The sequence below is a fragment of the Microtus oregoni genome, unplaced genomic scaffold (assembly GCF_018167655.1).
Source record: "Microtus oregoni isolate MIOR12 unplaced genomic scaffold, Mior012 000024F_ref0000369, whole genome shotgun sequence".
NCBI classification, from domain to species: Eukaryota; Metazoa; Chordata; class Mammalia; order Rodentia; family Cricetidae; genus Microtus; species Microtus oregoni.
In genome coordinates this window covers 23,278,001-23,300,604 of record NW_024543083.1, presented here as the reverse complement: position 1 = coordinate 23,300,604, position 22,604 = coordinate 23,278,001, and positions in this window count along the sequence as shown.

The window sequence follows — 22,604 nt, the reverse complement described above, 5'->3', positions numbered from 1 at the left end:
CACACTGTTCTTATTTGATTTTTGTAGCTTTGAGAAAATACACTAGCCAATGAATGAATAAAAATGGAGAAGGGGTTTATTTGGTTTAACATTTCAGGTTTTAGCCTATTTATGAGTGGGAGTAAAGGCTAAAAGTCAAACTGCTAGTCATATTAAATGTATAGTCAGGAGTAGAGAGAAATGAATGCAGCCATACTGCCTGCTTGCTGCTTCTGATCAGCTGAATTGTATTCCTGTTATATAACTCTGAGTCTGGTCTATGAAATGTTATTACACACAGTAAGTTATCTTCTACATCAATTAACGATCAAGACAATGCTCTACATAAATGCCGACAGGCCAATCTAATCTAAGTAATTCTTCACTGGAACTCTGCCCTCAATAACTCAAAGTGGCATCAACTTGGTATTGAAATTAACCAGCCTACATATTCTGGTTGGCTCCATGGGTAGGTGGCAGTCCATCATGGTAGACTGGCCTGACAAATGTAAAACATCTTACCTCATGTTATATCAGGAGATAAGACAAAAGCAAGAAGTACTACTCCACTTTCCTGAACTAGCAGTCTATGCAGGTGGTGATTATCAGTAGATAATCCACTGATGTAGCTAGTTAGCATCATCATGACCCACTAGCTTGTCTAAAGCTCACAAAATGTCAACCTAACCTTTATCATGAATTTTGTGAGAACTTTTATAGTTTAAAACTATATCAAGGTAACAGGCTTTATTGCAGAAGCAAAATATGGAATAGTTTTTCTTTAATGTGATACTGTTGCAGTATCACAATGTCTCTTGTTTGATTACATTTCTTTTGATGATGCTGGTCCAAGCATAAGTTTCCTGTTTTTCTGATTTCAGACTAAAATAGTTATGCCACCATTCATGGTAATTCTCAAGATCAGCTGTCAACACTATGGCTCCTAAAAGTCAATTGTGTCCAAAGAATATGGAATTAATTCTACTTTGATTTGTCCTAAAGATGTTTGTACCTTTATTTAATTAAACTCTAAGGGATGCTAGGAAGCATCTGGCTTTACCTTTTTATTATTGAGCTCATTACTCCTAAGTGATTTTCTCTTTTAAAAGTAGACCATATGTTCCTCTCATATATGTATGAGCATTTAAGACTCAACACCATTTACTGCTTAGCCTTCTCTTCACTGAGTGTTTTAATAAGCCTCACCACTCTTCAAAATTCAGGGATATAAAGTTTGTAAAGTGACAAAATTGTTGAGTTTCTGTTTAATTTTATAGGCATTAATAATGTCACAGCTTTAAGGAGACACATAATAAAAACATCCACTAAATTCACTTTTTCAATCTTTTTATGTATAGAAGCCTTGTCTCTAAACTTCAGAGTTGAATTTCTTGTCTTAGTACATGGGTTCTAATGAGTACAGAAATGAGTGCTTATTTTTCCTCTAACTTTCACGGAGAAAAAAACAGACAAGTAGTCAGAAAGACAGACAGACAGACAAACAGACAGACACACAGAGAGAGAGAGAGAGAGAGAGAGAGAGAGAGAGAGAGAAAGAGAGAGAGAGAGAGAGAGAGAGAGAGAGAGAGAGAGAAGACCCATAAGACCTTAGCAAATATAAGGGAGGTTATCTGTGCTGCTCACAACAGAATTTTACTGAGAAAACTAGGTCAAATTTTGTATAGTTCAGGGTTTCTCTCAAATGCTTATCTACACAAGGCAAATCTTCTATCAATTGCACACAGATTGAAATGAATATAGAAAGTTATATGATAAGAAAAGTAAAGGAACCTCTTTGGAGATGTTTGTGCACTGACGTTAGGGAAGTATATTTCACTCGCAATACTCAGGACTAGATTGTAAAACACAGTGAGGTAGGTTGGGATTGCTATCTTTCATGGTGAAAGAACATTCAAACATTAAATATAGCTTTTAATTTGATCCTTTCAAATATGGCTTTCTTCTTTCCCATAGAAACTCTTCTTTTTTACTTTAGAGAGTACACAAATCCAGATAAGTTGGGATTTTATGCGCTTGTGAATCGAATGTGCCATAAGCCTTGAGACCTGTCCATTCTCATCCTGATTCTCTCTTCAATCTAGTGGATGTAGCACCTTACCCTAAAAATCTGCCTGACTAGGTAGGGGTGATGATATTTCATCCAGTATCAAAATTCTGTTTTCTGTGTCATGAGACTGTAATAAGACATGTACCTGATGGATTGCAATCTCACCTATCAACAGGAAATGATGGATGGCGGGGTGGAAATGGTGTAACTATCAGAGTGATCAAAATTATATGAAAGGGAAAATGAGCTTTATTGCTTCCTGTCCAAAATATGCACTTTTATTCATGGTATTTATCATTTAAGTAATTATAACTGGGTATCACATTCTTACATTCTGATCAGTTAAGCACTGGGATATTCCTCCTAAGATTACAAACTAAGGAATAGAATAAGCAACCTGATATTGTTCTATAGGATTATAGTCTTTTTATCAAAAATTAGCAGGCTGTGCCCCATTATCTAAAGTGTTGGAGTTCTCCAATCCATTACGTTTGGAAGGCAGAATGATAAAACTCAAATTTCAAATGCAGCCAAAGAATAAATAATAAGTGTAGATGACTGAGTGTTGGGAAAATATGACCAGTGAAGTATGACCATAAAACAAGCCCAAGTGTACAAACTGTCAGCCCCCAACCCTAGAATTGCTAAGAAGGATTCGATAGAGAAGTATACAGTAAATTAAAATATAGTTTTTAATCTTCCAGCTGGTAATAGGGGTTGGGAACGAACAGTTTTCTGAAAAAGAAAACGACTTTCCTATATATGTAAATTCACAGGACTGATTCCATTTTCACCTATTAATGAAAATAGGAGATTGGATGAATAAACACAGCCTTTGGAATACACCTGATCAGAAGGGTTTTTATTTTTGTTGTTTGTTTGTTTATTTCTGCTTTTGTCTTAATTATCTATTTATATTTGGTTACCACCAGAAATTTTAAAGATCATACCAGCAAGGCTGGGAGATATCTTCATGGAAAAGAACACTTGAAGTCCCTGCCTCTAGCACCGAGGTTTTGTCCCTAGCACCTCTATCCAGGGGCTAACAGCTGCCTATCACTCCATTTACAGGAGATCCATCACTCTCTTCTGTTCCCTGCAGGCACTATATTCAGGCATTGAGCATAAAAAGAAGCAGGCACACAGACAAACAAAAATGGTCATAGTAGGAATAACAGCTATTATTATAACCATATGTCCAATCGACTTACTTTTTCAAATCTGTATGTACAACCAAGAACTACTGACAGAATTAAAACCATTTTTACTTTCCTTTTACCATAATATTTACAAGTTGACTGCATTGATATCAGCAGTAGGACATTTTTCCATTTTCTTTTTGTTCATGAAAAATTCAGGTATCAAGGAGTAGAAGGTTTCCATGGAGCTCTTTAGTAAGCATATGTATCCCCAAGGCTCCCTTGGGGAGGACGGTGGTGGCTCTGACGATGACTTCAGATGTACTTGCTCTTTGTTTTGAGTTTTCCCCAACACCAATTTCTGGGGATTGAATTTAGATCATCATGTTTGAGCACCTAACATTGCCAAGTGAGCTATCTCTCCAGAGCCAAAGAAAACATTTTTCTTACTAATTACCTGAGATCCCTTAAGATATTCTCTTTGGAAACAGTTATTTGAGATGGTTGAATTTTTTATTAAAAAATATTTTCTAACAATATAGTTGGCAATGTTTTCCCTTCCCAATTCTCCCAGATTCTCCACATTTCCCAGTTCAACTAACTTTATGCTTCCCTTCTCTCAAAAAAGGAAGAGAGAGAGAGAGAGAGAGAGAGAGAGAGAGAGAGAGAGAGAAAGAAAGAAAGAAAGAAAGAAAGAAAAAAAGAAAGACAAAGTATCAGGTGACTCACTGGAATGCTGGAATTCTACTTACATGCCCAAGTAGGAGAGCTATGACTACATCAAACACTTCATATCATGCAGAGTGTTTCATCCTGTAGGAATTTACCTTCTTTAACATAACTAATTTATTTCCATAAGTATTATAATATATTTTAAGATGTATCTAATTCTGAAGCTTTCTATTCTAACTATAATTTCTCACTTCTGATGTTTTTCCTGTTACTGTAAGAACTATGGAAAATGATATTTCAGGAATTGAGTTAAAATGCATTTGACATAACACTCAAATATTAAAGCACATACACATAGTATGTGTTAACTTAAAACTTTGAAGACAATTTTATCAATCTTTATTGATTTGAACAGTTTAAAATCTAAGTGTACAAAAACCATCTAAGTGTACATTGATAGTAATTACCTATGTGGAGACTGCTAAATAAAATATTTATAAGATAAAGCATGAATTCGGTGTAATAGAAGTGTATAATAAGTGTATATAACTTAATTAAATTTATGATAGTGATGACAAGTAAATATTAATCCTCAATTCTAGATTTATTTAACCATAAGGTGATAAATGAAAAGGGTCCTTCAGTCCATAATAAAATGGGGGAAAAACTGTGAAGAAATACTCAAGAACAAGTTGAGATGGATGAGTGGGTTTGAAACAAAGTAATAGAACTAAGGCAATCTATTAAACTATCAACTGCCCTTAAAAATTAAAAGAGAACCTTACAATTGAACTCAAAGCATAACTCTGAAATGCTATTATACCTGTACAAGAAAAAGCAGTTATCTGCACAATTTTTAAAGGTCAAAAGATTTATTCAGAAATAGGTTGGTGTGAATGAAGGTGGCAGGAATCCAGACTGACCTGCAAAGGCGATGTGCCAACCTCTTGCCCCTCAGTGCTAACTAGTGACTCTTGTCACTTCAAGGTTATCAACATGCACCCTGTTTTCAGAAGGTTGCAGAACAGAATGAGGGTCAGCACTTCTAGCAATGTATTTCTATTTTTTACATACCACGAAAAAGTAACAAGTAATCAAATTGCTAAATATCGACATTCTTTCAGAAGAAAATTTAAAATTATAACATAAGTCTTTCACTATGTGATTTTTTTTCACTCTTTGTTACAAAGCATGTTACAAAGTTATTAGAGCGATGACTACCTTATGTGTCAAAATGTTAACGCAGGAGAAAAAGCAGGACAATAGATGTGACAATCAGCAAAGGAGACTGAGATATTGGAGACAATAAGACACTGCCTCATTTTGCATCTGACATACAGAAGGCTATTCCTAAAATATGCTCTGTAAATTGCTGTTCAGCCATTTAGCCTTCCACATTGCTCTCGAGCAAAGCACTACTCAGGGAAAACAAAAAACAAAACAAAACAACAACAACAAAAAAAAACCTAAGACACAAACGGGCTGTTTGTCCTTTTCTACACAGTTATAAGATCTGTGTATCTAGGTCATCTTTCTTTAGGACTTTGACCACTTTATCATAAAATAGTTAATAACAATAAAGCCAAATCTGTAAGTATAAGTACAATAGAAAAACACAATGTTAGAATAAATATGTATCTTCCCAGAACTATGCTGCTCACTAAGAAGAGAAACTGACATTGTATTTCCACAGTATCAGAGTCATTATGTAGAAAACACACTTAGGTTTCAATTTTTCTTTAATTTATGTTTGCTGTTTTATAAACAAAGGGCCTACATATGAGGGAATTGCTGCTATTGAATGTAAGCTGTTCCTTTATTTCTTGGCCACTCAGATACGAATAATCACATAAAACCTGCATTAATAACAACACTGTTTGGCAGATAGGTTAGACATATTCCTAGCTAGCCCCTACTCTTAAACTAACCCATCTCTATGAATCTGTATATCAGCATGAGGCTGTGGCCTCCCAGTAAGGGTCTGGCACCTTTCTCTGTAAGCAGTTCCATGGCATCTGCATGACTCCACCAACTCTTTCTATATATCTTTGTTCATATTTCCCACCTGGCTCTACTCTGCTAAGCCATTGGCCAAAATAGTTCTTTATTAACCAATGGTAATAAAACATATTCATATATGAGGTGAGTCCCACATCAGCTGAATCCCCAGATGCATTTAATTGATTAAACAAATGTCAGCAGGAATTGAAGGGTGAGTTATCTTGCATATTAATAGCTAATGCCTTTGTAATGTTAGCCTTATTAAAATGTGATAGTAAATATTTACATTAAACACATATCAATTTGAGGAGAGCTCACAATCATAATGCTATATGTTGACTGTCTTAATTTCTGGATGTTAGGTCTATAAAATTAAGTCATAGATAGTGATATTAAGATGTGAATATAACTGAGATTTATAAGAGCTCAGTTAGCTGAAACTAAATAGCGTTGCTTAGTCATGTGTATGTATCAATTTTTTTGAAAGGCCGGTGAGGGTTGCAGGGCTTCTAGACTGACCATTCCTTTTAGACTTGTCTGATGAAGAGGTCTAGGAAATATACTAAAGAAACATTTGCAGAACACTCATGTTATTTGTTTTCTAAATCAAAATTAAATGTGTAGACTGCTTAATTTGAAATCATATCTATATTTTCATTTACTACTAAATTTTTATATATGTAGTTATGTTTTGTAATCCATTATCTATCTTTTATCTATCAATCTATTATCTATCTATCATCTATATCTATATATTATCTATCTCTCTTATCCATTTATCATCTATCTACCTCTGGCTATCATCCATCTAATTTCTATCTATCGATCGATCTATTATCATCTATCTATCTATCTATCTATCTATCTATCTATCTATCTATCTATCTATCTATCATCTATCTGTCTTATCTATTTATCATCTATCTACCTATATATGTCTATCATCCATCTATCTATATCTGTTATCTATCTGGCTATCTATATAATATATATTTCAAGATACAATATCAATAAGAAAATATATGTATGCACACATGTAAAACTAATATCTCTTCATTTCCCCTTACTTTTTAGGAAATAGTTTTCCAGCTAAACACAGTTTATTTACTATATGCTTTATAAGACAACCTAGGGAAGAAAGAGTTATGGTAACGCTTACATGGTATTATATTCCTATAATCCTAGAAAACTTCGTTAGAAGACTGAAATAGAAAGATTACTTGTTTCATTACGGTATGAGTTATATACTGAAACCTTGACAATATAGGAAATGTAACAAATAAGAAAAATTATGCTAAATTTAATTCAAAACATCTTCTTACTCAAAATTTAAAATCTTTGTTATTCATTAGAATTTTTAAGACCTAATCAGTAATTTTTTTTAATTTTATGTATCATTCAGAAAATGCTATATAATATTATTCAAAAATTGCATATAATGTCATTCAGAAAACATTGTACCTGTTTTGTGGTGTGTACATCTCTTCAAATAATGAGGTATGAGGATGTATTCACTACTTGTCATGTTGCTGTGATAAAATGCCTGAGAAAGTCCACTTAAAGAAAGAAGAGATTGTTTTGACTTTGTTTCAGAAGATCTAGTCCATCATGTCATGGAATTGTTGGCAGGAGGACACAGGGTTAATTATCACATTTCATAAAGTCAGGAAGAAAAATTAGATGGAATGCTTCCATTCATATTTATAGTTGATCTGCCCATCTCAACCCAATTAGCAAAAACTAATTATTCATTGGCATGCCCAAAAGCTTATGTTAAAGTGATTCTAAATCCTTGAGTTTGCTTCAGTGAATGATTGAAAGTAAGGATACATCTTTATTGCATAGAAAGATTTCTACTGCAGATCTAAATAGAAGGAGAGAGGAAAAACGGCTTCATAAAGGAAGAAGACTGGAGCTTAAGTGGAATTGTGTATTCTACAGAATACAGAGAAAAGATACAGATGGGAAATATAGGACAAGTATTTCTTGAGACCAAGGGAGGACCTAAATGATTTAACCTGAAGATAACATTTTTTTAACAATTACTAAAAGTGTATTCTATGTCCTGGAGGGCAGAGGCCAAGATATCAGCAAATAGATGGTAGCCATTGCAGGAGAAGCCTGAGGAACTGGATCTTGGGTAACCTGCATTTGAGCGTACCCAACAACATCACTCAAGCTTGACCACATGGATTATGCTATCCTTTTACTTAATTGCTTGAGAGACTCTTGCGAGGAAATATATAAAAATGATGAAATAGTGAACAGAAAATACTTCAGAATACTTATTAGAAATTAAGGCAGAAGAAAGAGGAAATATAGCACAAAAAGCTGAAAGAATAAGATAAAGTGGAAGAAGCAAAGAGAAAGGAATCAATGGAGGTGTACAGTATATAGCCAGAGAGAAATTTGGTTCTTCACTAACCAGAATTGTCACACTTCTTTGTGGAGCATACATTTCATTTCTTTTAAAGTTGTGTGTATCCTCTGCTTCTTTTTTTCAAAGTGTGCTATCACTGGCATTGTTTAGAATTGCAAGTATGTGGTGAAAATTAAATGTGATAGAAATGAACAGGTTTAAACTCTTTACTTATCTATAGGTGCATCCCTTTACTATCTAACACAAGGCATGAATGCCTTTAGTTTTGATCATTTCAGGAAACCATTAAGTGGTGATGGGTATAAGAGCAGAAAACAAAGTTGGGAAAGGAGTGAAGAACAAGAAGTCAGTCGCTGGGGTCCCCAGACTTTTCACCAGGCTAGTCATTAGTGGGACCATTGCTGGTGGGTCACAGGAAGAAATAAGCTATGATTTTTGAATCCATTCTTGATGACAGCAATAACCATTGTGGAAATTTGTCGCAAAGACAGCACTTTGGCTAATGATGCCTCACCTGAGCATTTGAAAGCTACCCTTTCCAGCTTACGACATCCTCTGCTCTAGCAGTGTCCTAAACCAACTAGGAACAACAGCTTCTTTGGAAGTCTTGAAGGCAATTCTGGAGGTTTCCTGAGTGTTTCTTAGTTGGAGCTGAAAGTATGAACTCCATGATATTACATGATTGTTCTTGTATTACCCCTGTATTTAGGCTTTAATCTTAACCTTCTGCCTTTGACCTAAGTCTCTTCTCAAGAGTATGCTCCATTATATAATCCATGTGGTTATCAGTCAGGGGAGTAGTAAAATAGATTGAAGAGCATGTCAAAATGGGTCTTCCTCTTAGTAATTAGGAACTACAAGAAAGTACGCATCAGGAAAGTTCTGTGAATATGAAAAATACGGGTATTTGGGTCAGTAAGATGGATCTCTGGATACAAGAACACATGACCAACTCAGACTCCCTAACTTTAGTACTTGGACCCCACATGACAAAGGAAAAAACAAACATCAGTAGGCTATCCACTGACTTCAACATAACACCTCCAATAAACAAATAAAATCTAATAAGATAATGAAGAAGGCCCCAAGGTAATAAAAGCCAGACTGGGGAAATGTAAGTAGCACTTACATTTCTCTCAGAGGAGCCTGCAAAAACGTGCTCAAATTAGTAAGCAAAATCGTGCTCTAAAAATATTGTTAATAAATCATATGTGATACAAAGAAAGATACTTGACACCAAAATGTCTGAATTCAGATAGGAAATTAATTCCTTAAAACCCACAATTAAGTTTTTTTTTTGTTGAGCCTGCTGGGAGGATCTACATTATACATTTCAGTACAACTTGAAATATTATTCTGCTGACTTTTCCTGTCGAGTCATCTCTTCTTTTTACATTATAATCATGTATTTACCTCCCATTCCCACTAAAATGTCCTTTACAGTTCCACTCACCAGCAGCATACAAATCAATTAATGTGTGCAGAATTTTTCTCTTTCATTTTTAAAAAATCTAAATGCTAAAATCAGAAGAAGAAGAAGAAGAAGAAGAAGAAGAAGAAGAAGAAGAAGAAGAAGAGAGGGGGATTATGGAAGGATGGGGTAGAAATTTTGCAATTGCTAAAATTATAAATATATTAATAAGTTGATATTAAGTGATGTGGGAGTGTCATATATCAATCTGTTGATTTCATTGGTTAAGTAATAAACAAACTGCTTGGGCTCATAGCTTAGAACATAGGTGGGTGGAGTAAACAGAACAGAAAGCTGGGAGGAAGTGGAAGTGAGGTAAGATGCCTCAGAGAGAGAGAGACGCCACCCTCTCCTCTCCTGGGCAGACACACGTGATGAAGCTCCGACCCAGGATGGACTTAGGCTAGAATCTCCCTGGTAAGCGCACCTTGGGGTACAACACAGATGATTAGAAATGGGCTAGTCCAGGTACGAGAGTTAGCCTAGAAGAGGCTAGATAGAAATGGGCCAAGCAGTGTTTAAATTAATACAGTTTGTGTGTTGTTATTTTGGGGCATAAGCTAGCAATGTGGGTGGCCAGGTGCCAGGGACGCAGCCCGTCCACTCTTATTACTACAATTAATAAACAGTTTTATTTTCAAAGGTTTGATATAAACTTAGTTGTTAATATAGAGCATCAGCACGGTGCAGAATTTTCTGTCTCTCACAGCAATTATTATATTTGAGATATTTTTGTCTAGGGGAAGAGAAACCAGCCTGGAATGCATCCACAAGCAACATGTTTTGATTTATCATTTACTGGATGAAGCATTATGAATCAAAGGTAAAACCTAATTTCTAGTTCAATTTTTTATTTAATGTCATGAAGCTGGGAGAATTATTTAATCTCTTATATAGCAGAAAACTACCTAGTGATCAGAAAGAATACCTTTCCATATACTTTCCTGTGCATTAATGACATTAAAATAAATTGATACGTAAAGGAGATAAAAGTCAACCATTGTATTAAAGTTTATCTCTTAGGAATGTGATATAAAATTACTTATATTTACTTATAATTGAAGAAATGTCTTTTGATTCTTCTTTAAAAATTTGTTTACTTATGAATTTCTTTATTCACCTGAACTTTCTCTTACCAGTGGCACTGGCAGAATCAATGATTTTCACAAAAGAGTAACCTTTTTTTTTTCTCAACCTATGTCAAATATCGATTACAAATTTATTTCTGAAAGAATATGCTTTATAGTTGTGACATTAAGTTACAAAAAGCTTTTATAACAGTTTAGGGTTCATTAACTTTTGAGATTAAGCTAACTCCAATTCAAAAAAATTTAAACAATTTGAATTATATGAATTTTCTTTGTACAGTAACTTCAAAGATTAAGGGAAAATTGACAGCTAATACTATTATACCTTTTCAAAGTGGTTCAAATGAATCCAATTTCAGTTAGAAAAAAAATATAAAGTAAGATGCTTGCTCTCTTGATGATAGTGTCTTTATGGCTATCACATTGCAGTTATTTACACCAATACAAAGGAAAAGAGAAAAGTAGGATTATACTGTTCTTTTTTTTTAATAATTTTTTTTATTAAGAAAAGAAGAAAAAAAACATAAACAAAAAACAAGTTTCCACCTCCTCCCAGCCTCCCATTTCCCTCCCCCTCCTCCCATCCTTCTCCCCCTCCTCCCACCCTTCTACCCCTTCCCCCACTCCTCTCCCCCTCCCTCTCCAGTCCACAGAGCAGTCCAGGTTCCCTGCCCTGTGGTAAGTCCTAGGTCCTCCCCCCTCCGTCCATATCTAGGAAGGTGAACATCCAAACTGGCTAGGCTTCCACAAAGCCAGCACATTAAGTAGGATCAAAACCCCGTGCCATTGTCCTTGGCGTCTCATCAGCCCTCATTGTTCGCCATGTTCAGAGAGTCCGGTTTTATCCCATGTTTTTTCGGTCACAGTCCAGCTGGCCTTGGTGAGCTCCCAGTAGATCAGCTCCACTGTCTCAGTGGGTGGGTGCACGCCTCGTGGTCCCGACTTCTTTGCTCAGAGCTACAGTAATGAAAACAGTGTGGTACTGGCATAAAAACAGAGAAGTCGACCAATGGAATCGTATACTGTTCTTTAAAATAATGGGAAATTGATCGTATCACATTGGATTGTGTTTTGGGGATACTTTAGTCAAAGTTCACTTGAGATGTAATGGAGGCTGAGACAGAGGACTGACCCAGAATAATCATAACACATGGAAATTGCAATTTAAATATCCAGAAGCAACCATGGAAGGAAATTTCAAATCTAAATATGATCAGAGATCAGGTAGCAGAAGTCAAAGAAATATAAAAATGGCAGATAGTTCTACAAACAGGAATGAAGGAGATAGAACACTACCATATTTGACATTGAACTAATTATCTTTCATAGTCATTTTGAGACTTTGATTTTAGTGACTATTACCCAATAGCACTAAGAAGTGAGGTTTCAACAGAAGTCAAATAGTGACTGCTTTCTTCTCCTCAAGGTGAAGGTCATGTTCTCCTTATGTTTTATTGGCTATTTGTATTTCTAAAGCACATGCCCAACACCAAGGTAATGAATTCTCTCCACTTTGGAATTTGGTACCACCTTGATGAAAACTAAAAGAACAGCCTCCAACAATTTGAATTAATTCAGATTTTACTGTCAGATTTAATCAGTTTAGTTTTTCTTTAGAAGAAGAAGGAGAGAGAGGTGGGATTATGGAAAGATGGAGTAGAAATTTTGCTATTGCTAAAATTATAAATATATTAATAAGTTGATATTAATAAACAGTTTTATTTTCAAAGGTTTGATATAAACTTAGTTGTTAATATAGGCCATTAGCATGGTGCATTTAGATAAAACGTTATATAGCAATTTCCATATTAACTATTTATATTCCAGGAGAAGATTACATAATTAGAAAAAGTTTAATTTTTCACTCCTCATAATAGTATTATTTAAAAGATGAGAAAATTCTATCATGAATCTAATACTAACAAAAACTTAGAAATAGTATCTATAATATTTTCCTACCAATTCTATCATGTAGAAACAGTTAATTTCACTTAATATTTTGTTTAATTAGTTTCAGTGGTAAAACAGGATTAAACAGTGTGACAAAAAAGTCCTCAGGTGGGTGTACAGTATCTCATTGAATACATATTCTCTTGATGAAAAGAAAAATGTTACCAACACCATATAGCTCATGTTGAACCTTAGATAAACTAGTTCATATTCGAGAACTAAATCAGCTGGATAAAAAGACCTGACCAAAGGACATGTTCTTAACTTGTCAACAAATTATTTCTAAACAAACCATATGCAGCAGGAATTATAGACATATAATTTAACAGGTTTAGACTATTGATTAAGCAAGTATGGCCCAAGAGAGCTTCTAAAGTCCCCTGATTTATCTGTAGACCTATAGGGCAACTGAGATATTGTGATCACAGCAACAGTGGAAATCAGACCTTTGAGCAGCGTGTGAGACCCACTCACCAGCAAAAGAATGGCCCTCCCTTATTGAGCCAGAATTGCTCTCTTCTCTAAACTAAGAATCCTGCTATTCATGTTAGCCTCTCTTGCAAACTCTCACATGGTGTGTGTTTTGTAAATAATTAAGTTGTTGAGATATACATCTTTTCAAAAGCTTGGAATTTTATTATCTAGTTAGCTCAATAGGTAAAAGTTGCTGCTCATAAGACTAACAACCTGAGTTTGATCTCACATGGTGGAAAAAGACAATCAACTGCTAAAAGTTGTTTTCTCCCATCCACATGGTAGTTTTTCTGTTTCTGTCTCTGTCTCTGTTTCTGTCTCTGTCACTGTCTCTCTATCTGACATACACACACACCTGTGTGTGTGCACACACGCACATGTACACATGTAAATTTAAATACCAAGTTCAGAATTGCAATGATCTTATAATTTTTATCTTTGCAGAAATATTACAAAGACTATAGACGTATCATTGTTCTAAATCCCATGTGGGTAGCATGTTATTAAAAGTGTCTATTAAAATAATGAATTGAGAATCTTCAGTTGTGAGCTTTGATGATGTTTACAGGCAAATGCATACAGTATAGATGAGATAGATTAGAATCATGTACTGTTTTGATATTTTTTTCAAAATCCAAATTGTATAGTAAGTTGTTTTTTTTTTTTTTCCTGGTGCTATATGATTTTATTTCCAGTGCCAGTAAATCAGAAACAGACAGATCATGGGACCGTGTGGCCAGCCAACCTACCCTCCTTGACAAGTCCCAGGCCTTTGAGAGACCAGGTCTTAAAAACACAAGCAAAAAGGTGGATGGTACCTGTGTGTTCCATATGCATATCACATAGGGGCATATGCACCAGCTATGCATGCACCCCCTATAGACCGATATTTATATAATCACCCACATACAAAAGATCCTTTTCAATGCTTGTACAAATAATATGCAGACAGAATGAAGCACTAATACTCTAAATACTTCATCTTTTAATCAGTATGTATAGGCATATTAATATAGATTTTCTATAGATGAACACATACATGTTATAGATGTATATGTGTTAATGGTTGTTCTTTACTTTTTAAAACTCTACTCTTTTGGCTCTTTTTGGGAGCCTGCCACCAGGCTCCCAAAAAGAGCCAAAAGAGTAAGTTGTTTGTTTTAAAAACATTGTTTAGGTCTATGGGAGATAAAATTTTCAATATAGATTACAGAAAACAATACAAAAGTGGCAGGTAAGATTTAAAATTCTTCCACTGGGATCCAAATACAAGTTTCTGTCCATATGGGTACAATTCTAGGCACCTTGGTCAAGGCAGATAATGGTCTACTCAGCAAGCTCAGGATAAAATATGGAAGTATTTGAAAATTTTCATTAAAATTCTCCTTCTAATACCTCCTTCAAAATGACATTCAGAATTCATCTCACACAGGATGTTTCCTTGACAGTTTTGGCAGAAAGACTCATCTTTGCCACTTCAAATGCTGCTGTTGAGAAATGTATTTTCATTTCAAATTTACATAAGTTCTTTATAAAAGGAAAAAAAAAGAAAAGTAGCAATACAGATTAGGACAAAGCAGCTCTGAGAGAGTTACTTTTGTTTGAAACTTTATATTGGAGTACTAGTAACAAAGTTGTACATACCTCTCCATCAGTATAAATGATGGTTGACAAACTTGTTTTACAAATCCCATTCTCATTATATGCATTTGGAGGATGAGATGGGAAAATATCTACATATAATTATGCTGACATTGACATTTATTTACAAAGGGTAGGTGAATGGAAGTTCAAGTTGACCATCTTTAATAATGGTATACAAAGCTAGAGCAACAAAGAGTAAACAAATAAACCAACTAACAACAGGGATTTCATGATTCATTGAACCTGCTGCCCACACACACCAGTGGCTGATCTTTGATACAAGACAAGTCTTGTTGAAATAAACACATTTAATACCACTGTGGCAAAAACATTTGATATGAAATTTGGCTTAATAGAAGAAGTGATCAATTTGGAATTCATTAAGTTTGATTAGTAAAACTGTAAAACTGGAGCATTGTGTCAGAACACAATATCACAGATCTGACTGTGTTGCATACCATAAGGGATGAGGAAGACATGGAGAGTGAAAACAAACTGGAACAGGAGTTCTGAAGGAGAGGTTAGCAATGTCAATGGGGTATGTTGTAGGCAAAGAAGAAAACTACAAGGAAGAGGGTTTAAGAACAACCGACCACTGTAATATTCTGTGACTTAAAATTTTCTTCAACACACTGATGATGGACTTGCTGGGGGTGTGTGTGGGATCTTGTCTGTCTTCATTTATGAATGAATATTAAGGTCATCCTGATCTACAGACTGAGTGTCAGTACAGCCAGGGCTACAAAGAAAAACCCTAATTCCAAAAGTCAAAAGAAAAATATAAAAAAATAAATAATGGATATTAGAAACCATTGTCCTCATAATTGTAATGTGGCAGTGGAGAGCAGGGTCTTTCAGTTCTCTTCTATTCCCTTCAGGCTAAGAAACAGGTAGTGTTTGATAAAGAGTAAGTGGATGCCTTCTTTCTAAAAGAAAGTAAATCACTCTTGGGATGAGTAATCAGTCTGAAAGGAGCCTTTTACAGAGACAGCATTGATCATTCTGCTCTACTCTGCCTCATGCATCTGCATTTGCCTGATGCAACTAGAAGCAAAATGCACCTTAAGTTCAGCCTCTGTGACATTAGGAAATAGATCACGAGCTCAAAGTATTTAGGATTCAGGTAGAACACATGTGCAACAATAAACATCCAAAGGCCTGAAAACACTCTGTTCACAATGCTTCCAAAAAAAAAAAAAAAAGATAGAACTAAAAAATTCTCAAATTGCTTCATTTTGAAATCTTTGTATTCAGCTTCATTTTTCACAAGCAAGTTTTGAAATTCTGTTTTAACATAATATGTAATCCCTGTATGAAAATACAGCTTATTTTCTGAATTTGTCTTTAGGGTTAATTTGTTTGAAGGTAACAAGAATTTTTTATTTATTTTTATTATCCAAGGATTTTATATTCAGAAACTCTGTCCATTAATGTTCTCTGATTTTATAGAGATATTTATTATTGTTCTAAAATTCAAACCACTTGCTTTATGTTGAATTCAATAAACTCTTTATTCATGCCCCAAGGGAAGGATCTCTATATAAACTAATCCTTTTAACGGAGTGTAGATGGTTTCTGTAAGTCATTTAGACCACATCAATGTTTAAAAAATTTCTGGGGTTAAACTGCTTTTAGTCCTTGTGATTGAAAAGGTTGGCTTCAAAAAATTTTATGGTCTTGTAAAAGGGAAAGAGGTTTAATGGCAACGCTGCTTGAAAATTAGAATTGGTACATTAAAAAGTGAAATTTCAAAGGAAGAACTTTTTCTTACCAAGTTCATCTGAATTTTAGATTAACGAGAGAATTGGAAGTAGAATAAGGCAAACAGATCTTTTATATGTTTGAAGTGGAAAGTATTGAGGATTTTACCTGGATTTCAGAGTGGTAAGAAATCAAGATGGGGCTTGGTTTTCAGGGTCTGGAACTGGAATTGTGAAGAGAGGAGACAATGAGAAAGGTCCTAGGTGGCATGCGTGCTGATGCTCATTACTTTGGAGGTCTCCAGTCTGAGACACTTAGAGCACAGCCACAAACCAGAAACAAAAGGAAGATTATTTTGTCAATCATGGCTCAAGGCCTGCTCTTAGTGGTGTTTGTTGGTAGAACTACAGCAATTTTAAAAGCTAAAAAGAGAAGCTCATGAGATTGGGGCCAGACTGGGCCTCACAGCCTCACCACATTGAAAGAATAAGGGAGGTTATCTATGCTACTCACAACAGCATTTTACTGAGAAAACTAGGTCAAATTTTCTATAGTTCAGGGTTTCTCTCAAATGCTTAGCTACACAAGGCAAATCTTCTATCAATTGCACACAGATTGAAATGAACATAGAAAGTAATATGATAAGAAAAGTAAAGGAACCTCTTTGGAGATGTTTGTGCACTGACATTAGGGAAATACATTCCACTCACAATACTAAGGACAAGATTGTAAAACACAGTGAGGTAGGTTGGGATTGCTATCTTTCATGGTCAAGGAACATTCAAACATTAATATAACTTTAATTTGATCCTTTCAAATATGGCTTTCTTCTGTAGAAACTCTGCTTTTTATTTTAGAGAGTACAAAAATCCAGGATATTTTCAGGTACGTTAGCATTTTATGCCTTGCTGAATCAAATGAGCCACTAGCCTTGAGACCCGTCCATTCTCATCCTGATACTCTCTTCAATCTACATGGATGTAGCATCTTAACCTGAAACTCTGCCTGGCTATGTAGGGGTGACGATGGTACACTAAATTCATAACTTCAATAAAAGATGTAATTAAGCTTAAAGAATGGAGTCAGTTATAGTCACTTTTAGCCAATAACATTTTAATAATCTTTAAGAGATGTCTGGGATTTTTCAGAAAGAAAAGCCCAGAGGAGAGAAACTCAAGTCAATCTATTGGAAAGCCACTGAATATTGAAGATAAAGTGTGCATCTGTGTGTGGGGGTGTATGAAAGAGGGAGAGGGGGAGATAGAGAGAGACAGAGAGAGAGACAGAGAGAGAAAGAGAGAGGAAGAGGGAAGGGAGAGGAGGGAGGGAGAGAAAGAGGGAGGGAGAGAATGAAAAAGAAAGATAATGGTGGGGAAGAAGACTATTACTGTCCTCTAGTAGGAGACATATTGGATACAGAAGACCATGTATTAGCTATGAGTCTTCTCTTTATAATTTGTATCCCTTTATCCTTTCAAGGACCATTTTTAAAAGCGAGAAAAAGAAACTCATGAGATTGGGGCCAAATTGGTCCTCACAGCCTCACCACATTGAAAGAGTGAAAAGGAAGGAGGGAGGAAGGGAGAGAGGTAGGGATGAAGAGAAAGAGAAAGGGACAGAGACAGAGAGACAGAGACACAGAGAGAGAGAGACTTTGACTTGGGATGATCAATGCACAAAAAGACAGTTTTAGTACCTGTCCTCCAAATAATAGGAAGCTCTTCCAATATCTGCAATAGCTACAATATAATGTTGCAATTTATATAATTATATTTGTTTGTTTTTTGTTCCATAAATGTATACATTTGTTACAATTGATTGTATTTCATCTTTCTTTATTTTCTTTAATCTAGATATAGTGGATAACAGCCTTCAGGTTATAAGGCATGTAGCTCAGTCAAGATTCAGGAAAATGCAAATAGTGGTGGAAAAATACTTTCACCTTATTTAATCATTTTTATGTTTTATTTATTATTTGAGAATTTCATACAACATATTTTTATCATGTGATTTCTTCTCCCCTAACTCCTTACATATTCTGCAACTATCCATATTCTTTCTCTTTAAAATAAAACCTACCCCCAACGCGCGCACACACACACACACACACACACACACACACACAGTCACACTCACACACACACACAAGCACACATGCACTCATACATACATATGTGTACACGCTTGAATGTTCAGATCTTATTTAGACAGTCACATTGTTTGGGTAACATCACATGCATACATATGAAGCATTACTTCTCAATGAAAAAAAAATGTCACCAATTAAAAATAAAGGAAATGCAGAAAATATGGATCTTCTTCAAGTAGCACATTCTCCAATTGCTGTATTTATTTTCCATTTAACATTATATATGTCTAAGAAAAGAACTTCAAAATTTTCACATTTTCTTTACTGGGAAAAAGCCTGTGTATTGGTCCTTTGTAATACAGCTAAAATAAAAAGTTACTTAGGTCGGTCATCTCTAAACTAGACTAACCCCATTGCTGTGCCTTTTATCCGTCTACTGTGAGTGGAGGCTTGTGAGCTGTCCCCTCTCCTGCACTCTTCATCTGAGTTCTCATTTTATGCCTTTTCTGAGCAGATTATGTCTGAGAATTGAAATCTGCCATTACTTGATAAGTACAGTAAAGACATTCCATTGCACCCTCAAGATTTAAGCATCTCTTCTGATGCTGTACCAGTCCAGCTGCCACTTGGCCCTCCCCATACATATTTTGCATAGATAATGCATTTTCATTTTAAGAGTCATCTGTTGTTTTGATTCTCTCCCAGAGTAGTTTGATTTCCTGTCTAGTAAAATCACTGTCATTGCAGCTCTTTCTATTCTAGTTTCTGTAGCATTTGACTAGCAATAGAAGTTTGATGCTGAGACATCTTGCCACCCTTAGGATAAAAAAAGGCTGCACATTTCCAGGCAGGAGGATATCAATCAAGTTTCCACTTATCACCGTGGAAGCCAATTTGGCAGAGCTCTGATGTTAGGATCTGCACTGACTTTGTGAGTGATTATGACGCACTGCCAGGTGTAAGCGATGCTCCTCTTGCATGATGATTGAATTTTATTCACTCTGTGCAGTTACTGTAAGAAAATAGTGTGTTAACTTGGACAAAATAAATTTTAAGCATCATAACAAAATTTTAAAGTGAGGAAAGAGTGATTAAAGAGTGACATAAAAGGAGAAAAAAAAGAAGGAAAAAAAGTAACGAAATAGGGAAATTGACTCAGTGCCAAATGTATGCTTCACACTGAAATTATCCTTTTAAGATAAGACAGCCTGTTGATAGACCCAATTTTGCATCAAGATGTTTCTCTGTGCATAAAGTTGTAAACATTATTCTTATGAAAATGTACTGGAGTTTTAAAGTGAAACACACAATACCTATTTATACAAATTGCTGTTTGTATCACTGTGACAAATAAAGGTGTCAAGAGAAGAATGAATGGGAGGGAGACCCTCTCCCATAGCTTGGGAAAGGTATCAGTAGTCACATCTTCAGAAGAGAGGACCCTCTCTGCTCCAGCTGCTGTCCACTGTGGATTCATCCTCATGAGGAATAGCGTTGAGACATCACATTCCATTTATGTCAGGAATTTGGTCAGGTTTATCTTATGTAGGTCTTTTAATGATTCCCACAGCTTCATGAATTCAAGGTTTCTTCATTCTACATGCCAGAACAGAGTAGATGTTGCAGATACCTTGTAGCTTGCAAAGCCTTGCCACTATTTTCTCTTTAAAGGGAATATATTCTTGACATCTTGTATTAAATGTTCATTTTTATAGAAAAATTTTATTGTTTCCTGTACTTCCCCATTCCGAAAACCTCAGAGAAAGTACAGATGTTTATGAAGGCTAATATTAGGTTTGGCATAACCATGTCACCCAAGAGAATATTCACGTAACCAGAAGAAGTAATGAAATATAAACACAGTTTGATACATGAGCTAACCTTTAGAAATAACTGACTCTTGGCCTGTGTCTCTGTGCCCTATATTTTAGTCTGATTGAGTGAATCTTGAAGAAAAAAATCAGATATTACAAGATTTATTCCTATATTTTACTTCTCACGACAGAGATACTGTTATTTATATATTAATGGATACACATAACTGTCTTTTATAAAAAATCATCAATAAACCACCTTCTATTTTAATATATACTTATTTATAAGTGATTCAAGAAGACATTAAAAATGCAAGTCAATATTGAATTAATATTGTAGCACAATGTATCTTAATTTTACTCTTTCATGTAGACATTGGATCAAAATGTGAAACAGTGGTGTGCCTTTTAGCAACTACTGATTCACTTGGTTAGTTTGAACTCAAAATCTAGTATGACAAAAAATGGACTGTTTTTACTTTAATTGTTACTTCCAGTTTAGAAAAAATTATAGTGAATACAAAACCATTTGCAAATCTAAAGTAATTTTTAAAAGTATATTTTTTAAAAAAGAGTTCTGGGCAAAAAGAAAATTCACTTCATTGGATTAACATTCTCTGGGGTCTAGGAGTGATGACAATATGTAGAAATCTTAACACGGAAATGATGCTGAGGTACTAAGCATAAAAAGATATGTGTCTTTTAACTTCTAAAATGGTCACAAAATCTAGTGAGAGACTGGATATTGAATATTTGTATCACAGAAATGATCAATACCAAGGGGATGTACATGCTAGTTAGCCATAGTCATTTTACCATGTAGATTTTAAAACATCCCTACTGAGGAAAGATAAAGTATATTCTGACTTTAATTTAATATAATTAAAATTTCAGATTCAAAAGAAAATAAATAATCTTTTGTTCAGTTCTACCAAATAAATAACTTTCTTTTTCTATCTCAAAACAGAAATTATATCTTTCTCTTGTCTAAGTTGTACAATCTTTATTCTTCTAAATATTTTTATTATTATAATAAAACTTACATAGAAATACCATTAGCACTGGATACATATAGAGCAATTTCTCAGCTGTGTATGATTCATTTACCATGAATGAAATACAGTGGGGCCTGTGGATGTAGTTTCATACTTACACTTACCAGTTTATTTCATTCAGCTTATATTCATTCATTACATTTGATGTCTAGAAAGAGCAGTTAACCAGTCAATTCAAGGAGGAATTATGTTTGTAAAACCAAACATATATAATATATAGCTATATATATAAAACATATAACTATATTATATATAAAATGTTATACTTTGCATATTATATATAATTATAGATAAATAGATGATAGATGATGTAGATATAGAAATATACTTATATTTATCAATGTATATTGATAAAAAGAATTGCATTACATTTTAATGGAGATGTGTTTTCACACATATCTCTGCCTCTTTCTCATGTGTTTGCAAGTATGTATATAGATATGTATGTATGCAAATATATTGTGTATGTCTATAAAATATGTGAGTTTTCTTATGCTTATGCATGTTCAAGTACTTGTGTCTATCCCTGTATATAGATGCCAGAGCAAGACATTAGAAGTCTTTGTATCAGTCTCCACCTTATTATCTTGAGACATGGTCTTTCACTGAGTTGGAAGGAAACTGTTGAAAACTGCCTAATATCACATCCTCTACTTTGCTCAATGTGGGGTTCAGCCACATGATTCATGTTCAGTATTGTACAGTGATTCTGAGGATTCAAATTCAGGTCTTCATGCTTGTACATCAAGTATGCTTTTCCACTGACGTTCATATATGCATAATTATAAAACCATGTTTACTTGGAAACAAACCAATCTAAAACTAATGTAAGACATGTTTCTGTTTTTAATATGTGGATAGCTTTTTGTTTTGAAATGGAGGAGACATAGATAAACCTCTCCCACCTGTAGTGAGAAATTGCATTGGTGAAATAGCAGCAAGAAGACTATACACATTCACATGATATTTTTAGCATTAAATAAATCTCTTTTTTGCTAATATGCTATTTGGTTCTGCAACTCCATCCTAATAACTGACAAGGTTTTTGCTTGTAGAAAAAGCATCTAGCTGTTGATTTT